The following is an 11,195-nucleotide window of genomic DNA, read 5'->3' as shown; positions in this document are numbered from 1 at the left end:
GTGGAATGTGTGGACAGGCGGATGAGAGTGGGTGGCAGGTTGGATGAAAGAAGTGAGTTATGATCAGGGGGTAGAGTCAGAGGTATAGACGCTGGACCCCATCCAAGAGGATCAGAGGGGGTAGGGGGAGAGCCGACTTGTACTGTCCAGTTTGGGTTTTCCAGTCTTTTCTTGGGGGGACTCCTAAGAAATGCTGAGGGAGGAGCTTAGGAGAAGAGCCAAGAGGAGATGGGTTTGAAAGTAGAAGTGTAGCCCACATCACCCTGTGTGGCTGTCCTCACTCGTCCCTCTCTGTTCTCATCCCCCATCCATCTTCCTTTGACTTGGTGACAGTGGGGACATCCCAATTCCATATTTGGATTTTGTTTTCCATAAACTGATGGTGCTTTTCCATAAACTTTAGCTGCTTTATCTCCCATCATAAAGTGTCCATAATCCCTCTTTTCCTGAGACCTTTAGCCAGATACCCACAGGGGGCCTCTCTAGAATGAAATCCAGAGTCTTGGAGGAATGACCTCAGGGAAATTACTTCAGGATTCTTCTCTACTAGGATGCCAATGCGTCACGGCTCCTTGCTCCTTTTGCACAACTTGTGGTCCACTCTGAATGCAGACCCTCTTTGGCTCTGCCTGAATACCCAATACATTGCATACTTATCACCGTAACAGTCCACTTACACTTTCGCTATTCAAGCCCAACATCTGGTCCAAGTGTCCGCTTTTCTCAGCAGACGCATCAGGAGACTCTATCCAGGTATCATCACTGTCACCATCACACGTCAATGCAGTCCTCGTCACCATCCACCCCTGTGCTGTTCTCCCCGTGATCGTCACCATAGCCCCCACCCAGGGCCCTGATAGTCCCATCGCAGCCAACACCATCACTGGTCACTGTCAGCACCCCCACCACAAGCACCAGCCCCGGGGGGTTGGGGGGACAACTTAAGTCAGCCTAGCACCCGGCTCACTGCTCATCTCAGCAGATGAAGCTCTGTCCAAACCAGACCCTCTTGCAAGGCCGGACTGGGGCTTAAAGCTCTAAGGGCGTCCTGAGACAGCCCGGCCAGTGGAGACAAAGACCATGAGACGGGGAGGGCCTTCCCCAGGACAACCTCCAGGCACCCTGAATGTTCCCTTCCCTCCTGAGGGACAGAGCCTTCTTCCCCAAGTCTCTGAACTGACAGAAGAGATGGAGGTGGTGCTGGGGTGGGGCTGCCTCCGAGGCCCCCCAGCTGCACCTGCCCACCCATCCCACCGCAGAGTCCACCACCGGGTCCTTCCTGCAGCTGCCTGGCCTTGCTGTTCTCCCGCACCAGCAGCCTGTGGCCACCAGGGGGCCTCTGATATTCGGCGGCGAGGCAGCGCCAGGGTGCGGGCTGCTCTGAGTCAGGATTTCAGCTGCTGCTTTCCCACCAGCCCTTCTCCCTGCTGCTGGGGGAGGGGGCAGCCACCCCCACTCCTCCGCTCTGGGTCGGGGTTGGGGTTCCCAGGGCGAGGCAGTGTCCCCTCGGACTGGGGCTTCTCAGCAGGGCCAGGCCTTCCCCCTCTATGTGGGGACTCCTTGCTTCCTTCCCCAACCTGCCCCTTTTAGAAAATTGACCCCTTGTCCCAGTTCCTGATCCAGAATCCAGATAGTTCCCCCACGTGGAGGCAGAGAGGACCCGGGCCCCCTCATGCTCCTCCCCAAGGAGGAAGAAGAGTCAGCTTGGCGCCTGAAGATCAGATGTGGGTAATTTCGCCTGTTGTCCCCCCTTCAGCCCCCAGCTCTCAGCTGAATGGCCTGAAATAAGGAGACTCGCCTTTACTGGGCTGCAGCCTCAGTTTCCCTGTTAGTGCATGAGTATCTTGACTGAATGGTTTTGAAGGTTTCTTATGGCCCAAACACTCCCAGATTCTAGACCTCTGAACCCATGGCCACTTTTCCAGAGATTTGCTACCGATTTATATCCAGCAACGTCTCTACCTTGACCTTTGACCCTTACCACTCACACCCAAAACTGGAGGCCTGGCCACAGCTTGAAGAAACCCAGGATGGGCTCAGTATGGCAGGCTGAAATTGATGGTCCTCTGCTGGGCCAACCTTATCCAGTGGGAAACCAGGTTCTAGAGCCTCCTCATACAGCCCTAGAGGGAGAATGACACTTGGCGCCTTAAGGCCCTATTCACGGTCATTAACCATCTCTGATCTCAGTCATTGAATCAGCTGTGACTTCTAAATGACTTTGAACTCATTGATCACTGACCCTGGTCACACACTGAACACTGACCAAAATCATATACTGAGCCCTGACCCTGTTCACACCTGAGCCCTGATCCTGGTCACATACTAAGCCCTGAACCTCATCACACTCTGAGCCCTGACCCTGGTCACACCTGACCCCTGACCCTGGTCACACCTGACCCCTGACCCTGGTCACACACTGAGCACTGATCCTGGTCAAACACTGAACCCTGACCTTGATCACAAAGTGAGCCCTTCCCTGGTCACAAAGTAAGCCTTGATCTTGGTCACACTCTGAGCTCTGACCCTGATTATACTCTGGACCCTGACCTTAGTCACACTCTGAGCCCTGATCCTGGTCACATTCTGAGCCCTGATCCTGGTCACACACTGAGCGTGACCCTGGTCACACAGGGAACCCTGACCATGGTCACACACTGAAACCTGACCCTGGTCACACTCTGAGCCCTGACCCTGGTCACACACTGAGCACTGATCCTGGTCACACACTGAACCCTGACCTTGATCACAAAGTGAGCCCTTCCTTGGTCACAAAGTGAGCCTTGATCTTGGTCACACTCTGAGCCCTGACCCTGATTATACTCTGGACCTTGACCCCAGTCACACTCTGAGCCCTGATCCTGGTCACACACTGAGCCCTGACCCCAGTCACACTGGACCCTGACCCTGGTGACACGCTGAGCCTGTTTCTGTGGCAAGCTCTTTGGTTGCTCGGCTGAGCATAAACTCTAAGGCATCCCTGAGGGACGGCAAACAGGAACGTTCCAGGTGCCAGGGAGACCCCAGGGCAGAGCAGCAGAAACACACCTTAAAGTCCTGTCTATTTCCAAGCATTTTCACATAGGACCGTCCCATTCTCAGAGTGAGAAGTGAGGGCTTGGTTAAGGGGGGTATTTGAGGTCATGTTGGGAGTTGGGGTGGTCTAGAACCAATGGTCTCCCCGCCCTGCCTTCAGGGACAGAGGTGCAGTGAGGGCACTTAGCATCAGGGAACCTTTCCCAGGGTCTTCAGAGGTCACTGGGTGCAGGGGAGGAGGGGACAGCGCAGGATTTCCAGCCCAGGGCATCCCGGGGTCCTCTCCAACTCTTCAGTGAACTTTGCAAGCCCGAGGCAGAAGGGTGAGGGGTGGGGGCTGAGTGTGGGGAGTAATTAGCTGATTCACACGCACGATAATTAATTGTGGATGCAACAAGCCGCAATTAGCCTCCCAGTCAGGACAGAGGGAGTCTGCAGAGCCACTCAGCAGAAACGAGGCCCCGCCCGGTGCCCTCGGGCACCCCCACCCCTTCCCACCTGCAGCTCAGCCCTCCATCCTTCCCGGAACAGCTGGGGGGAGAGGATGGTGAGGGAAGAGGCTCCCGGTTCCTCTGGGAAGCTCTCACCTCCCTGTCAGCAGGCAAGGCCCAGTCCAGGCACATGACAGGCACTGCTGGAGGCCCTCACTGGTCCCTCTGCCCCCAGGCCCCTCGTCCAGCCTGGGCCCGGAGGAGGACAGTGGGCAGACCCTCCACTAGGGAAAGACTCTGCATCGGGGCCAGCACAGAGCTGGGGTGATGGGCAGTCATCCTGCGGGGCCCGGGCCGATGTGCAGCCAGCTCAGATTCTGTGACGTTCCATGGTCTTCTGCACCTGCCCAGGCCAGGTCTGGACGCACCAGTGATTCGGGCTGGAGGCTCCCCCCAGGCAGGGCTCCCGGGCCTGAAGGTGCAGAGAGACCTGTCATACTCGGCTCAAGCAAACAGCCCCCCCCCCCACCAACCGTGGTTCCAGGCCCTGCCACAGAGCGCGGGGCTGCTCAGCACCTCTCCCGTCCCCGCTCTGGGGGCTCCGGGTGAGAGCGGGGCGTCCTCCAGGCCGGTGGACGCAGTCGCTGCGGCCAGACTCAACAGGGTTGTGTCCTGACTGCTCCGTTTTCTAGCTGTATGACCTCAGGCGAGTCACCTACCCCTCTGTGCCTGCTCCATCTGTGAACTGGGGATGATGATAGTGCCCATTCATGTGGTCTTTGTCAGGATTAAACCAGGAAATGGCTTCACCCAGCCTGATGCAGATGCATGTGCAGGGGAAGTGTGCAGGCCCCATTCTCATTTTCTTTGGTGCTGAACTTCCTGGCCAGGGCCCAGCTCCGGCCCCCCTCCTCCTCCCCTGCACTGACTCAGCCCAGCCCACAGGACGGAACCCCCTTCTTCCAGCCCCTCTGGGTCAGCAGGCATGACTGCTGCCCCCGGCATCATCCCGCGTCAGGCCACAGTGCCCTGCCTCGCCCTACTCCAGTCCCACAGAAGGAGTTTCCAGGGACCCGTGTGTACACCCTCAGCAGAGCCCCTGGCCCTGCGGGCCCGCAGATGTGCGTGCGGGCTGGCTGCGTGCTGGAACCCAGGCCGGCAGGGCGGGAACACGGGAGGGGGCGCTCCTCACAATCCTGGGGGCTTAGAGCCGCTGCCCCTTGGGAGTTCCTCATACACCTGACCTGAAGCCCTCTGGCTACAGCCTTGTCCGGGCCCTGTGTCTGACCATGTGTGTGAGGCCCCAGAGAAGGCCAGGCCTGCCTGACACAGCAGTCTTCACCTCACAGATTTGAGGGCTCACTTGGGCCTGCAAAGCCTAAGCTCCCTTCAACCAGGCACCGTGCTTGCTCCCATGGATGGTGTCAAAGCCCTGGGGGCACCGGGGTATGGGCACTCACAGGGGAGACATGCTTCCTGAGAGTTGGCCCCACAGGCTGGGAGAGAGGCAACACACCGGGCAGAGGTGAGGAGAGAAGGGCTAGGGGCAGTGGGGAAGTGGCCAGTCCACTTTGCTGAGCTCACCCATGTGGCCACAGTTGCCCTTGTCTGGGCTGGGCAGCCTTATTTCTCTGTGTTCCACAGGAAAGGCTCAGAGAGGTGAAGGCTCCGGCCAAGGCCACACAGCGAGTCCCCATTGGCCTGGACCCAGGGCAGGCTGCAGGGGGCTGAGGACACTCAGGACCAAGTGCTTTGCAGTGTGTCCGCACCCAGCCCCAGGGAAGCCTGTCTGGGCCGCAGACAAGGGGCCTGGCTGCGGGGACCCCGGCCTCTCCCCACACAAGGCCGGACGCCAGGTGCCCCCCTGGCCATGGTGCTGACGCTGAGTCCTCAGCCTTCTCCCGGAGCGGAGCGGGGCGGGGGGCCGTGGGCGTACCTCGGCCAGCCCAGTGGCCCTGCGCACTCCTTGCGCGCCCCTTGCCTGCCCCTGTCCTCCCTGGGGAGGAGGCAGCTGGGGAGTTTTAGGCTATTTTCAACCACTAGTTCTCACAACTCTCAGTGAGAACCAGGCGCAAATGGCGGGTTTTCCTAACACCTCGGCGGGAGGCAAAGGAAATGCGGGTCAGGGAGAGGCGGGAGCACCAGCCACACGACCAGCCCCTGCGGCTGCCGCCTGCTGCACTGTGGGTCCCCTGGGGCAGGAGGCCAGCCGGGGAAGCCCTGGGACCCCTGAGGCCCCTGCGCATCGTGAAGCCTGGCGTACATGCTGCTGCACCTGCCCGGAAGCTGTGCTCGAGGAAGGGACTGTCCCCTGCCCCCATCGGCCCTCGGGGCAGTGACCAGAGGCCACCAGGCATGGTGCCACTCCAAAGCTGGAAAAACTGCAGCCCAGAGAGCAGATGTGACTTGCCCGAGGTCACATGGCCAGGGGCGAGGACTGGCCCTACAGCCTTCACTCTGACCAGCGTGGGCCCGGAGTCAAAGACTTGTTCTTTAAAGGGGGTCTTCGAGACTGACAGGTGGAAAGGGAAGGAGAGGGAGTGGCTCCGGGCCAGGAACCGCCCTGGACCCTGCCTGAGCACGGTTTCCAGTCCTCACAGCGTCCTGCCTGAGCCCTGGCCTGGTCCCGAGATGGCCCAGATCCCTCATCACAGACTGAGTCCTGGCCTTGGTCCTGTGCTGGCCCTGATTCCTGATCACAGACTGGGCCCTGACTCTGAGCACATACTGATCTCTTATCACTGGCTGAGCCCTGATCCTGGGCATACACTCTATACCGATCCATAATCACAGACTGAGTTCTGACCCTCTAACGTCCCGGTCACTTCCTGAGGATTAGTATCACCCACAGTCATGGGACCCATTTTCCTCAAGCCCCTCTTGTGCGACTGGGGCCCTGCCCACACCAGGCCCAACCCTTCCCCCCCAGCCCTGGTTTCCCAAGCAGAGGCTGGGTGGACTTTAGGGCCTGCGCACACAGCTGTCCCTCCAGGCCTTCTCTCTGGCCTTAGCCAGCCCAGGGAATGCAGGATACCAAGCGAGCTCTGGGAAACATTCAGTGGTGGGAGATTAAGCATTTAATAAATAGTGCAGTGAAAAACAGAACAATCAGAGGGATCAGGGAGAGAACAGGAGCAGAGGTTAAAGGCGGCCATGGAGGCTTTGCACTCCATCGGCCACACTCAGCATGCAGCAGGCTCCAAGCGGTGCGGACAGTGAGTGGGCCCCCTTGCTCCTCTTGGGGGCTGGCCAAGGTTTCCCTCACCTGCCCTTGGTGCCCACCCAGCCTCCCCACTAAGATGGCATACTCCCACATATTCACAGCTCACAAGGACCCCAGACACGACCTGGGCCTCTGCGTGTATCCTCCCCATACCTCAGCCCCAATGTCCCATACCCATGGCCCTACTGGGCGGTCTCACTGTCTCCAGCTATCACTGGTGGTGCGTCTGATCTGAGCACCCCAGGACACAGTCCGGGCCAGGAGGTGGGTGCACATACATACTGATCCTGATTCCTGATTGCAAACTGAGCCCTGACTCTGAGCACAAAGAACAGTAGATACATAACTCCACAGCAGGGTTTTTCAAAGGGTGGCCTTGGACACCTGGGGGTCCATGGGGTTGACACCCTGGGGATGGGTCTTGGAGTCCTCAGAGCCCAGAAGTCTGAAATCCACCTGGGGGTTAATGGGGGCTGGGCCTAGTTCAGAAGCCTGACTCCCACTGTGTGCCCTGAGTCTCCCAGGCCATCTCCACCAGGCTGGAGGTCATCTCTCCCTGTCTGCCTTGTCCCAGCAGGGCCTCAGCCCAGGCAGTCCTGTGTGGCGGACGGGCCCTCTTGGGGTACTCACGACGCTGACACTAACATGCCCCACTGTATGCAGGCAACACCCCATAAGGTGCCCTCACTTTCCAGCGCCCCTCCCTGAGCTGTGGCACGTGACTGGCTCCAGCCAATGGAGTCCTGTCCATGGGGCTGGGCCCTTGGAGGCCCCCAACTTCTCCATACTTCCCCCTGCTTGATAAAGATGATGACCGGCAAGATCTGGGGCTGGCGGGCCACAGATGGAGGGGCCTGGGTGACTGCGTGATGGTGACTTTCCTGCCACCAATCTGTGGTGCCACTTGTCACAGCAGCCTGGGGCCACCCAGTGGACACAGAAGCCCGAGGAGGGGAAGGAGGCCCGGGGCAGGCGCACTGGGGAGCAGGCAGGAGGAGGAGCGAGGGTGCATATGTGAGTGTGTGTGTGTGTGTGTGTGTGTGTGTGGACGTGAGCATGGGCCACAGGACTCGCAGGAGCCTCGGGGAGGGGACGGAGCCAATCCCCCCCACCCCCCGCCATCCCTCCCTCACCCGCACAGAGCAGACACTCGTCCCTAATGTCGGGTTCCAGCAAGGACACAGGCCCCGCTGGCTGCCTCAGGACAGTGGGCTCCTCCCAAGCAGATGAACATTGTTCAGAAGGAGAGTGAGGCAGGATCTGATGCAGATCCCACCACAGGTGCCTGTGGGATGGTTTCGCTCCCCCCTGCATGGGACACTAGGGTTTCCAAGGCATTAGGATCTCTCTTGGCAGCCCAGCACACGGACAGCCCTGGCCCAGGGCTGCTGAGAGCCGCCTCCATGGGCCTCCCTCCCCCACAGGCAGAGTCCGGGCTCCTCCGTCTGGCTAGGGTTATCACCACGGGGACCAGGGGAGCCCTACCTGGGGCTCAGGCGACGGCGTGGGACCAGCTTTGTCTTCTTTCCTCCCGTGCCAGTCACAGCGGGCGGGGCGCCGGAGTGGAGGTCAGGGCCTGGGCAGCAGGACTCGGGCATGGGGCCCCTGGCATCCATCTGTCTGCAGGATGAGCTCCCAGGGTACAGTCCACCCGCCCACCTGCAGGAGGCGCCCTCTGCCTTGGGGAGGGGCAAAGAACAATCGTGGGACCTGACCACGAGGGCCAGGCCCCTCCTCTCCTGGGCCTCAGTATTTCCGCAGGTTCAAGGAGAGTCGGATCAAGTATCAGGGCTGTTAAGGTGGACTCTGGCCCTCCCACCGCCTGCCCTCCACTGGCTGAGATCCTTCTGAAGGCAAGCATGACCCCCCAGCTGTCATGGGCTTCAAAGCCGTAAGTGGCTCTCCATTTCCTGCCAAGGAAGCCCCAAACCAAGCCAGGTCCGAGGCCTAGCCTGGTCCCCCCAGCTGTCCCTCCTGCCTCATCCTGAGCATATCCCTGTCCACCCCTCCTGCCCTGCCCCTCCCTGTCTGAGCCAGGCTCTTCCTTGCTCTCCTAAGTCTCTTCCTGATATGTCCTCTATCTGGGACACCCTCTACCTTTGGACCATGTCACCCTCGGGGAGGAGTCCCGCCTTTCCCAGAGTAAGGGTGACTCGCTGCCTCAGCGTCCCCATGTCCCTCTGCATACTGAATCACTGTCATGGGGTGGGGGGACTGTGGGGTGGAACGCGGGGGTCACCTCTTGTTTGTCTCTGTCCCCGAAGCCCAGCTGCCCTTGAGGGAGACCGAATCCAGGGCCTGCGCACGTGCCCAGGGAGAGCTGGAGGAAGGGAGGAGAGGAGGGAGTGGCCTGGACACACAGGGGACAGATGCTGGCATGGGAGACAATGGGGGGAAGCCTGCGTCTCTGTGACAACACACGTTGCTGCTTTGTGGGGCCGAGACTTTGCAAGAACGGCAGCCAGAGAGTTCTCAGTGCAGTGCTGGCGTCTCTGAACCTTCCCTCCTCCGCCTCCCACAGCCTCGCCCCTCCCCCACATTCTGAACAGAGGCGGGAGGCAGCCCACCCCACACCAGGCTGGGGTCTCCAAAAGGGGCGGAGGCAGTTCTATGTTCATTTGTATGTTGTTTGCATTCCAGTCAAAGGTGGAGGCAATCTTGCCCCTCCCGGGTTGGTTTCTGGGACCGTGGCACTCCCAAGACCTGGCAGTGTGTGTTGCTGGGAGGGGGCTGAGGGGGGGCATGACTGGGACCGGACTCTGCATGGTGATGATGCATCACATTTGCTCAGCACTTTGAAACTTACATGACACCGTCGAGTATCTCCAATTATTTCACTGTCAAAACAACATTGAAAAGTAGAGAGGTCAGGGAGCATAATTTCCTTCTTAAAAGTGGGGAAACTGAGGCTCAGAGATAGCAAGTCATTGTGCAAGGTCACATGACAAGCGAGTAACCTGGTAAGGACCTGAGACCTGACAATCCTTGCTGCTCCTCTTCGCCGCCTCCTGCCCCCACCTGACTTATATAGTCCTCTGCCCAGAACCTAATGAGGGAAGATGGTAGGGATGATGATGGTGATTTTTGTGACATTGAAGAGCATGGGTCTGTCTCATTTAGAAGACTCAAGGAGTCAAGAACAAGAGTCTGTGTGGCCCTCTCCTCAATGCTTCTGGAGCCAGTGGCTGGTTTATTTAATGCTTGTGTCCTTCGGCCTACGGTTAGTCTACTGTCTCCTTTTCAGTCTGCAGCTCTGGGCGAGGGGTCTCCCTCTCATTGCTGTCCCTACATCCTGTCCTCTGAGGCAGCCCCTTTCTGGTGTGCTGTCTGTCTCCCAGTACTCAGGTGTGTGGCCTGGGGCACCCTATTTCTGCATCTATCCCACACCTAGCTGAGGGTTGGGCTGAGGGGCTTCCTTACTTGGTCACTGTCTGATGAATGGAGGCTGAAATGAGTCCAGATGTGGAGATATGGTAAGGCAAGGGGAAGAGGTCCTTAGACTCCAAAGAACCCTCCATTGCTCTGCAGCCCTCTTCTTCCCCACCCCTGTCTACCCCCATGCCCCGGGGCCAGGCAGGCATCTACTGCCCCCAAGCTAGAGCCTGGATCTGCAGGGCCCTCAGAGCTCTGTCTGTCCCATGTTCACTGCTGGGTTGTGACTCCCACGTGGTCTCGGTTCCAGGGTGTGCCTGCCTGTGTATACACACATGGGCACAGACACATACACATACCAAACCCACCGACATACACATAATCACACACACGCACACATGCACACAACTGGGCCCACAGGACCCAGAGCACACAGCCAGGCAGAGTGGAGCATCTGTTCTCCTGAACCCAGGATCCTGACCCCCCTGCTGTGCCCCACTTGGCCTTTAATGCCACCTAAGCTTCTGCAGGGACCCCAGATGGACATCACCCAACTGGTGCTTGTACGCTCTCAGCAGTCCACTCGCTTCTGTGCGAGGTGGTGCCGTGCGTCCTTACGCTCACTGTGTGCGTCCTTACCCTCACTGTGTGCGTCCTTACGCTCACTCTGTGCGTCCTTACGCTCACTGTGTGCATCCTTACCCTCACTCTGTGCGTCCTTACGCTCACTCTGGGCGTCCTTACCCTCACTCTGTGCGTCCTTACGCTCACTCTGTGCGTCCTTACCCTCACTCTGTGCGTCCTTACCCTCACTCTGTGCGTCCTTACGCTCACTCTGGGCGTCCTTACCCTCACTCTGTACGTCATTACCCTCGCTCTGTGTGTCCTTATCCTCATGCGTGTGTCCTTACCCTCACTGCGTGTGTCCTTACGCTCACTGCGTGTGTCCTTACCCTCACTCTGTGCGTCCTTTCCCTCACTGCTTGCATCCTTATGCTCACTCTGGGTGTCCTTACGCTCACTGTGTGCATCCTTACGCTCACTGCGTGCATCCTTACCCTCACTCTGTGAGTCCTCACCCTCACTGAGTGCGTCCTTACCCTCACTCTGTGTGTCCTTACCCTCACTGCGTG

The sequence above is a fragment of the Leptonychotes weddellii genome, chromosome 4 (genome assembly GCF_054177405.1).
Source record: "Leptonychotes weddellii isolate Sample4059 chromosome 4, ASM5417740v2, whole genome shotgun sequence".
NCBI lineage: Eukaryota > Metazoa > Chordata > Mammalia > Carnivora > Phocidae > Leptonychotes > Leptonychotes weddellii.
Note: the sequence above shows the minus strand (reverse complement) of the source record.